Genomic DNA, 10,572 nt, shown 5'->3' with positions numbered 1-10,572 from the left:
AAGGTTTTTACATAGCACAACATGGACTTTGCCTTACTGTAAATGAAGGAGAACTTCAAAAGAAAATTTCCTACTGTCCACACAGGAATGGCTTCAACCATGTTTGGATGACTTCACACTCAGCTTGTTTCTATTTATGCAGCTTACAATTTTTTATACGACCGCAAATTTTGAAAAATTTTTCGTCGTATATTGCTATCACGTTGGCGTCGTCGTCGTCGTCGTCCGAATACTTTTAGTTTTCGCACTCTAACTTTAGTAAAAGTGAATAGAAATCTATGAAATTTTAACACAAGGTTTATGACCATAAAAGGAAGGCTGGTATTGATTTTGGGAGTTTTGGTCCCAACATTTTAGGAATAAGGGCCCAAATAAGCATTTTCTTGGTTTTCGCACTATAACTTTAGTTTAAGTTAATAGAAATCTATGAAATTTTGACACAAAGTTTATGACCACAAAAGAAAGGTTGGGATTGATTTTGGGAGTTTTGGTTTCAACAGTTTAGGAATTAGGGGCCAAAAAAGGGCCCAAATAAGCATTATTCTTGGTTTTCGCACAATAACTTTAGTTAAAGTAAATAGAAATCAATGAAATTTAAACACAATGTTTATGACCACAAAAGGAAGGTTGGTATTGATTTTGGGAGTTACGGTCCCAACAGTTTAGGAATTAGGGGCCAAAAAGGGACCCAAATAAGCGTTTTTCTTGGTTTTCGCACCATAGCGTTAGTATAAGTAAATAGAAATCTATGAAATTTAAACACAAGGTTTTTGACTATGAAAGGAAGGTTGGTATTAATTTTGGGAGTTTTGGTCTCAACAGTTAAGGAAAAAGGGGCCCAAAGGGTCCAAAATTAAACTTTGTTTGATTTCATCAAAATTGAATAATTGGGGTTCTTTAATATGCCGAATCTAACTGTGTAAGTAGATTCTTAATTTTTGGTCTCGTTTTCAAATTGGTCTACATTAAGGTCCAAAGGGTCCAAAATTAAACTTAGTTTGATTTTAACAAAAATTGAAACCTTGGGGTTCTTTGATATGCTGAATCTAAAAAAGTACTTAGATTTTTGATTATTGGCCCAGTTTTCAAGTTGGCCCAAATCGAGGTCCAAAATTAAACATTGTTTGATTTCATCAAAAATTGAATAATTGGGGTTCTTTGATATGCCAAATCTAACTGTGTATGTAGATTCTTAATTTTTGGTCCAGTTTTAAAATTGGTCTAAATTAAAGTGCAAAGGGTCCAAAATTAAACTAAGTTTGATTTTAACAAAAATTAAATTATTGGGCCTCTTTGATATGCTGAATCTAAACATGTACTTAGATTTTTAATTATGGGCCCAGTTTTCAAGTTGGTCCAAATCAGGATCTTAAATTATTATATTAAGTATTGTGCAATAGCAAGTCTTTTCAATTGCACAGTATTGTGCAATGGCAAGAAATATCTAATTTCACAATATTGTGAAATAGCAATTTTTTTTTTAATTAAGAGTTATCTTTCTTTGTCCAGTATAGTAAGCAAGAAATATCTGCAAGAATTTTTTTTAATTGGAGTTATCTTTCTTTGACCAGAATCAACTTAAATCTTTGTTATATACAATATACAATGTATATTCACTTTTTACTACCAACTGATAAATTTGAATAATCTTTACCATTCAGTGATAACAAGCAGTTTTTTGACATCTTAATATTTTATGATGTATTTAAATGAGTAGTAATTGTTGCAAACTCCATTAGAATATTTTAATTGAAATTAGTTTTGGAATAAGGGAAAGGGGGATGTGATTAAAAAATTGGGTTCAATTTTTCTCATTTGAAATTTCATAAATAAAAAGAAAATTTCTTCAAACATTTTTTTGAGAGGATTAATATTCAACAGCATAGTGAATTGCTCTAAGAGAAAACAAAAATTTTAAGTACATTTGAATACATTCATTCTGTGTCAGAAACCTATGCTGTGTCAACTATTTAATCACAATCCAAATTTAGAGCGGAATCCAGCTTGAATGTTGTGTCCATACTTGCCCCAACCGTTCAGGGTTCAACCTCTGCGGTCGTATAAAGCTACGCCCTGCGAAGCATCTGGTTATAACAATAGTTCCAAACAGCACAAAACTTTCAAGAAGGTATTCAGGGTCTATTAATAAAGTAATAGAAGAAATTTGGACTACTTCAGATATATAACTATACAGTGTCCTGAATTGCTTTTTAAAAACAAAGATGATGTATCTTTAAATGCTGTTTTCAGCAAGTCCCTTCAATCAAAAGGTTGTATTTCCTCCATTTACGATTTAAGCTCACCTTAAAAGTCTTTTTTGACGTCTATGTTGTAGATTCAATACTTTAATTGTCCTAAATTTTGAAAATCATAACAGATCGAGGAAATGCTTGGATTGGCAAGATCTGCAGCCTTTTTCCACCAGCTATATTATCCCACAACTCTTTAAGGAGTGGTTGCCCTTTAATGATGATTTTGACTGTATTTAAAGGACCTGCAATACAATCTATATGTATAAAAATGTCAGACTGAAAACATTAGATGACTTTTTATAGCAATAAATAGTTATTCCCCATAACTGATAATGTTTGACCATTTTTTGTGTTTTTGCCAACATTATTTCATTTGAAGAAACTAAACAGCATAAAAAAATCACCAATACAAGATATTATTTTGACAGGTGAGCGATGCAGGCTCTTATTTTATATCAAAAACAAGCACATACATAAATCATTGAATATTACTACAATATCTGAAAAAAACATGTTTAATAAAATGTAGAAGCTAGATCTCAGATAATGGGTTAGAAATGTGCTGCAACTCAATCCTATGTAATCTTTGGTCTTTTTATTTATTTTAAACAAAACGATACAATGTTAACTTAAGGCTAATTCAACATTTCATTACCAAACATTGATGGCTCATTGACGTAAAACCTGTATTTCCCATTATTCAGCAGTATCAGGCCATTTCTTGGTTATATGCAGCCATGTTGAATAGGTGACAGATTTTCATAATGGAGGAATAAATGGTTTGAAAAATACGGTGAAACCACAGGCACTTGTCTCATAAAAAAATTCCTGTATACCTTAATAAATAAATATAGCACTGTAAAATACTAATTATTCCAATATCATCATTGGCTGGGATATGAATTACCCATGTTGGGACTTGAAGAACAGCACTAGAATCAATATGACCCCTACACCAATCATTTAAAAATCCTATCAACAACCATAATCTTGTACTTCAATACATCTTAAAGAAGCTGCATGACAAAAAGACAACAACGAAAACCGAGGATACTAAAGTTAAGGAAAAAATATATAAAAAAAAGATTTGGGTTTTTTATACGCCCGTATTATGGTATACAAATGTCCGGTGTCCGTCCGTCCGTCCGTCTGTCTGTCCGGCGTAAACATGTCGCACCGTAACTTGAGAACGACTTATCCAAATTTCATGAAACTTAACATAGTTGTTTCTTATGATGGTCAAATGATCTGTATACTTTTTGGTGAAAATAAGATCAAAACTTTTTGAGTTACGGCACTTTGTAACTAAAACAGGGGTGTGTTTTTTTTCACATGTAGCACCGTTTCTCAAAAACGATTCTTGATTATGGCTTAAAACTTTAAACACTTCTTAGTTATATTAATCTTAATATCTGTATACTTTTTGGTGATGATTCAATGTTTTATTTTTGAGTTATTGAGTATTTTGTAAAAAAGGGGGAGGTTTTTTTTTACATGTCGCACCATATCTCAAAAACGATTTATGATTTTTGCTTAAAACTTTACACATGTCTTTGTTATATTAATCTAAAGATCTGTATACTTTTTGGTGATGATTCAAAATTCCATTTTTTACATGTTGTGCCGTATCTCAAAAACAATTTATGATTATTGCTTAAAACTTTACACACTTCTTTGTTATATTAATCTAAAGATCTGTATACTTTTTGGTGATGATTCAAAACTTTATTTTGGAGTTATTGAGTATTTTGTTAATCAGGGGAGGGTTTTTTTACATGTCGTGCCGTATCTCAAAAATAATTTATGATTATTGCTTAAAACTTTACACACTTCTTTGTTATATTAATCTAAAGATCTGTATACTTTTTGGTTTTGATTCAAAATTTTATTTTAGTGATATTTAGTTTTTTGTAAAAAAAAAAAACAGGGTTGGGGGTTTACATGTCCCGCCGTGTCTCAAAAACAATATATGGTTATTGCTTAAAACTTTCTCAGCAGAAACTATTTATGATTATTGCATAAAACTTCCACACAAGACGTCGGGCGTATCATGCGCTCATGGCGCAGCTGTTTATTTTTTCATTTGAGCTGATTTTTATACAGGTGAATATTTTTTTAATTAAAATATCACCATAGACATCTTCTGTTTGCATATTGTACAAATGTTACGAGTTGCCAATCAATTGGGATAGCCTTTTACCAATGTCACTTAATTTGTTTTTACACTCTGTGCTCAGCCCAACAGACTGGATTTTTCCTCCACCAGTTCTGAGTTAGATAGAATCAATACAATACTGCAGCAAACAACAAGCCAATTTCCTGACGTCAATATGTTGTAAAGTTGTGGAGCATATGATAATTGTATCATCTTTTATGACCTATTGTGAGATAATCAACATTGTTTACAAGTTACAACCTAGTATTCATGGTATTAGTAAAGGCTAATCCTGCTGATTTAGAGAACATCATACATGCGGGATAACAAACTAATACAATGTATACCGATAAAAGAATTTCGCTAGGGCAAACATGTTTAGGCAAATTAGAGCTTACTTGTATACACACTATTAGTTTGATGTATTAGAGTCAACACCAATATGTTTACAAAGAACTGTTCGGTTGGAAGAACGCAAATGGTCGTTTAAGAAATGAGCATATTCATCATCCGTCCATTTGGATTTATGTGTAGTATCCATAACGCTCAGTTTTTGAGCCAAGTCTCTCTCTGTATTACATCAACGACTTGCAAAAAGACGCTACAGTTTTATATTGATCTTTTTCACTAGTTTGTCTACAGTGTCAACATGTATAAGTTTTAAATCAAAAAGTTTATCATGTTGTATGTTAGTTTTTATTTTCAAAATAATTTGATGTGATTTTTCTTTAAAAAAATAGTACCTTTTCCTATGTCATTGGCTAACGCTCAGTGTAAAATATTTGCAAAGATAACGCCTACCCATGTTAAAATGAGCATAGAGCATGACGTGAAGGAATAATTTCTTAAATAGCTCAACGGTCTCTGATGTTCATAGTGCCGCACTTATACCGAATTTTTGTTTCCATTTACTTCGCTATGTTTATTCTAATTTAAACAAATCCGTTTTATTATTGTAGGTATGTTATATCCACTAATGACCACTGATTAGTATATTGTGTATTCATAATTATTTTAATGTGCATATCAAATAAATTGCCGTCCAAACAATTTCAAACAATCAATTCTAAGGAATACTTATGAAGCTTTTATATATATTCAAAACAATTTATTTGCATTTTATTTGAAACAATGAAAGTTTTTTTTTTATTTAAATGTTGCTATATATACTGATATACGAAAGAAAGTTACAATAACTATACATATAAACATGATAAATAATATCAAATAATGCATGGGTACGAGTTGGTAAATATAGGGTATGAGTTAGTTGAGTACGAGTTGCCGAAAGTACGAGTTGTCGTGTACCCGTTCAGAGTTATACACCTTATATATATATTTATTTTGTTTTGTGGTATTTAGATAAGACCGAACTGGTACAAAAGGTAACCAGTAGTAATCCTTCGGAGTATTTCTAGCTTTTCCCACCCGTTGGAACTTTGCGTGGCACATGATCATCACAAAAAAGAAAACAATCATATAGAGTGATGCTGAATTGACATGACAATATAGTTATCTGACATGAGGCAAGACACAATTTCTATAAATATAAGCCTTACATAAGGCAACGTTTATATTGAAATACAACATTGTAAGTCCCCATTTTCCTCGGAGTTCACTATTTTTGTGTTTTTACTTTTTCCATTAAAAAAAACTGGGTCATTATCACGTATGTCTATGGTCTATCATCTCAGTATATTAAAGATAAAGTGACATAATTTATCTTTGATCAAATCAACTTTTTTATTTAAATCATGCATTGACCCATATGATGATGGTCCTAATAACAAAAAAAAAACATTGAAAAATGACAGATATACAGAGGGGGGATAGGATCTTTATCGGGACTCCGGGATCGGGTGTTTTTAAGCTCAGGATTTCAGGATTGACCCTTTCGGGATCAGGAATACTTTCTTCGAATTTTGGGACCTCGGGATTTTGTGTTTTTTAAGCCCAGGATATCTGGATGTCGTGTTTTTAAGCGCGTGAAACTGGTTCAACATTGACAGAAAATACAAATTTATACTAGATACATATCATTTAATGGATTTCTATTTGAACATATGAATGGATCACTTTGACCGCCACCAGATCTTTTGTGACCATCAACATGGTTTCAGATCCAAAAGATCTTGTGAAACACAACTCCTGATAACACTAGACGAAATTGGCAAGAATTTAGACCAAGGAGAACAGACAGACATCATTCTGCTTGATTTCTCCAAAGCCTTTGACAAAGTGCCCCACAAGAGACTCCTCCAAAAAATGGACTATTACGGAATACGTGGAGTAACACTCAAATGGATACAAGACTTCCTAAGCAAGTGAACACAAGCCGTATTGCTTGAAGGGCATAAGTCTGGCCCCCTAGACGTCATCTCAGGGGTGCCTCAGGGAACAGTCATCGGACCCCTATTATTTCTGGCTTACATTAATGACCTGCCACAATCAACATCTTCTGAGGCAAGGTTGTTTGCAGACGATTGCCTAGTTTATAGGAAAATAAAGAATGTGAAGGATAGCGAGACACTTCAAGACGATCTAAACAAACTCCAAGAGTGGGAATCACAATGGCAGATGAATTTCCATCCTGAGAAGTGCATCGTGATACGGATTACCAACAAAAGAAACCCACTGATAAGGAACTACCAACTACATGGTCACACACTAGATGCAGTCGAGCATGGGAAATACCTGGGAGTCACCATAAACCATGACCTACAGTGGAAGACACATATCAACCAGACAGTAGGCAAAGCATCAAGGACACTAGGCTTTCTGAGAAGGAACCTAGGACGGTGTAAACCAGAAGTCAAAGCCAACGCCTACATCACCATGGTCAGACCAACCCTGGAATATGCATCCACTGTATGGGACCCTTATCTACATAACCTTGAAAAAGAACTAGAACAAGTACAGAGAAGGGCAGCTAGGTTCGTGTACAATGAATACCAAGACGTATCCCCAGGTTGTGTCAGCTCCCTAATGGATAGACTCAAATGGGAGCCTCTTAAAGATCGCCGCTGCAAAGACCGACTCACCATGGCATACAAGATCCGCAATAGATTGGTGGATATTGACCCCTCTAATTATTACAAACCCGGAGATTCAAGGACCAGAGGAGGCCACCGCATACACCAACAGCGCACTCTAAAAGATCAATACAGGTACTCCTTCTTCCCAAGATCAACCAGGGAATGGAACACTCTACCGGAAAAAGCCACAACAGCAGCTACACTAGAAGAGTTCAAGGCCAGCCTTACCATCCTGCCAGAGGCCTTGACAGGAGCTTCACACACCTAGAACTCCTTTGACCCCAGATGTACATAGTTTTATTTGTAAATTTTCTTGTAAATAGTTTTTGGGATACGATTGCTGTCAAGCAATCTGTAGACTTTTACCGTTGACCCTATGATACACTCCCTCACGTCATTCGTTTTATTCTAAACATTCAGCAACATCTCAGATTCTTATGATTGTCTTGCTTTATAAAAGGTAAAAACAAGCATATCAATTGAACATAAACAACTTTCCTGTAATGTTTTACTCATAATCTTGAAGTGTGATATTTTCCTAGACTTATTTGCGTGTTTTTAACTATACGGAAAATCAGAATTAAACAGCATTTATATTTAGTGTTTTTATAAATTTAGAAACACGTCAGAGGGAATTCCCCAATTTTGATAACTTGCGAGAGTTCTCTGAAAGCCGATCGATAATTCTATTTCTGTCACAAGAACTGAAGTGGAGTATTTCTATATTTTACCGTTATGAAACTGATATTTGATACTGTAATCTCATAAAGAAATGGAGAACCATTCATCATATCATTTAATAAACGTTCTTGTTCCAAATCGCAAGTCGCGGTTTATTTATGTATTAATGGGGTTACACTAAAGACCTGAAAGTGGACCTGAAAAGACCTGAAAAGACCTGAAAGTATACGACTAAAATTATTCAAATTGCAACAACTTTTTTATTATTGGATGGAATTTCTTCAAGTTGGAATTTAATCAATTGTTAATAGCCATATTTCATTAAAATTTAAATTTTTTAAATTAAAAACAAAATTTTGATGCCAAAAGTTCGACCTGAAGGGAGAAATGAAAAGACCTGAAGGGACCTGAAAATCTATGTTCGGACTAATTCTAACTTCAATAACTTTTTTAATATTGAATGGTTATCTTTCAACTTTAGATTTTGTGAAACTAAAAATTCAGTATAATGATAAAGTTAAAAAAAAAGATATGAAAAATATCGTTGAAAACTCGGACCTGAACGGAAAATTAAATAACATACATTTGCTTGAAAAGACTGTGGTCAAATTTATTCAAAATCTTTAACTGTTTTCAATCAATCTCCTTGAAGTATGAATTTTGTTATAGGAAAGGTATAATTTATCATTAAAATGATAAAGAATTTTATCGAAAATATAATGGTTGAGCTACAAAATTCGGACCTTGTCGGGGAAATAAAAGACATGAATAACAGGATCATAGGGGTAGATGTATTTAAACTCGCACAGCATTGTCTTTTCTATTTGTTTTAATTTTAGACAAGTGTCCATTGAAGAGAAAGAATGACTTTATATTTATACAGGAACATATTTGAATACAAAATACCTTGTTGATGATGAATCCTAAACCTAAAGAGAAAAAGAAGATTGCCCGGTGAAATTATTCAAACTAATTCAACTTGCTTATACTGCATTAATATATATATCTTAAACTGTTTTATTTATAAAATAAAAATAATAGTATTGCTACCCCATGAACCAAATATATAATTTAAAGACGTGTGTTCGTCCATTGAAATTTTTAATTACATAACGTGTGCCAGTTGTAATTTACACCTTGTATTGATATTAGGTGATAATTGGATCATTAATCTAAATAAACATTTCACTTGAATCTTTTAATTGGATTATCGTTAAAATTAAATATTTTTATCACAATTTAAGTTGCTTTTGACTCTTCTTGAATGAAAATGCAAATGTTTTATAAGCTATGTTGAATTAACTATATATACACAGGTTCATTCAGGACTTTATTTTTCAACCAGCAGGTCTGACATTTGTCACAAAGTGCAGGTTCCAGACTTGGGACACACACACAACGATTGTGATGGGGTTATCATAGTTTAAAGACACCAAATCTTTTTCTTAATTATTTATTTCTATGGTATATCATGTCTCTTTGACTTATGAGTTTTGACATGTTAGTTTTGATTATTCTTTGGTATCTCCCGTCTTTTTTGTATCAGTTTTGCGTATCATATTAGTATCTTCCGTCAATAAAAATTAGAAAGAAGGGTGCCCGAAAGAAAGTGTGATCCCAATGAGACAGTTTTCCAAAAGAGAACAAATGACACCGAACATGAAATGTTAACAACCATATTTTTCGTTTCTGTTTATTATTTTCTTTTTAAAAAAATAGCGTAATTTTAGGCACATTTAGATTTTTGAATTTACGTTCAGTAATAATTAGAGACAAAAAGAATTGTAGAGACAAAAAGCGTCAAGAAGCGACAAGAAGAATAATATTAGCAACAAGAAACTATTTAGCGACAAGAAAACATTTTTTTATTTATATTAATTATTCGAAATAAATATTAAAAAAATATGCAAAAGAAAACAATTTCAACGACAGGAAAGTTAATTTTGATAGGGAAAAAAATGAAACTTGTAAATCTAATTCAGTTGCTACATTTATTTACATGATATTTTATAAAGGTATCACAGGAAGTATTACCTTTACCCTGTCGTTTTATGGTATTACTCTTACTTGTGTTTTAGAACAATAATATGTTTTGTCTTTTTAATTGTTTTTAAAACTATTTTTGTACAATATATAATTAACTTGCAAAATGCATTATTTGTGCATAATTGTCCAGAAAATACATACACAAATTGTGAAATACAAATTAAGAACTGAAATCAAACAAGAGAAAAACATAATTAAAATGTGAATATTTTTCATCATTTTATTTAGTGTATTGTCTCATTTAACGATATTCATCATGTTTATGCATATAGATTGAAGATTAAAGGAAACTGATGACAATCTTGAGTTTTCAACAGGTGTTCACTATTCGGTACAATAATTGTATTTTCTGGTGCGTGTAATTGATGAAGGTGTTAATGGATGTTATTGTAGCAATTAAACA

Source organism: Mytilus trossulus, chromosome 3 (genome assembly GCF_036588685.1).
Source record: "Mytilus trossulus isolate FHL-02 chromosome 3, PNRI_Mtr1.1.1.hap1, whole genome shotgun sequence".
In the NCBI taxonomy this organism is placed as follows: domain Eukaryota; kingdom Metazoa; phylum Mollusca; class Bivalvia; order Mytilida; family Mytilidae; genus Mytilus; species Mytilus trossulus.
This window is presented reverse-complemented; position numbering follows the sequence as displayed.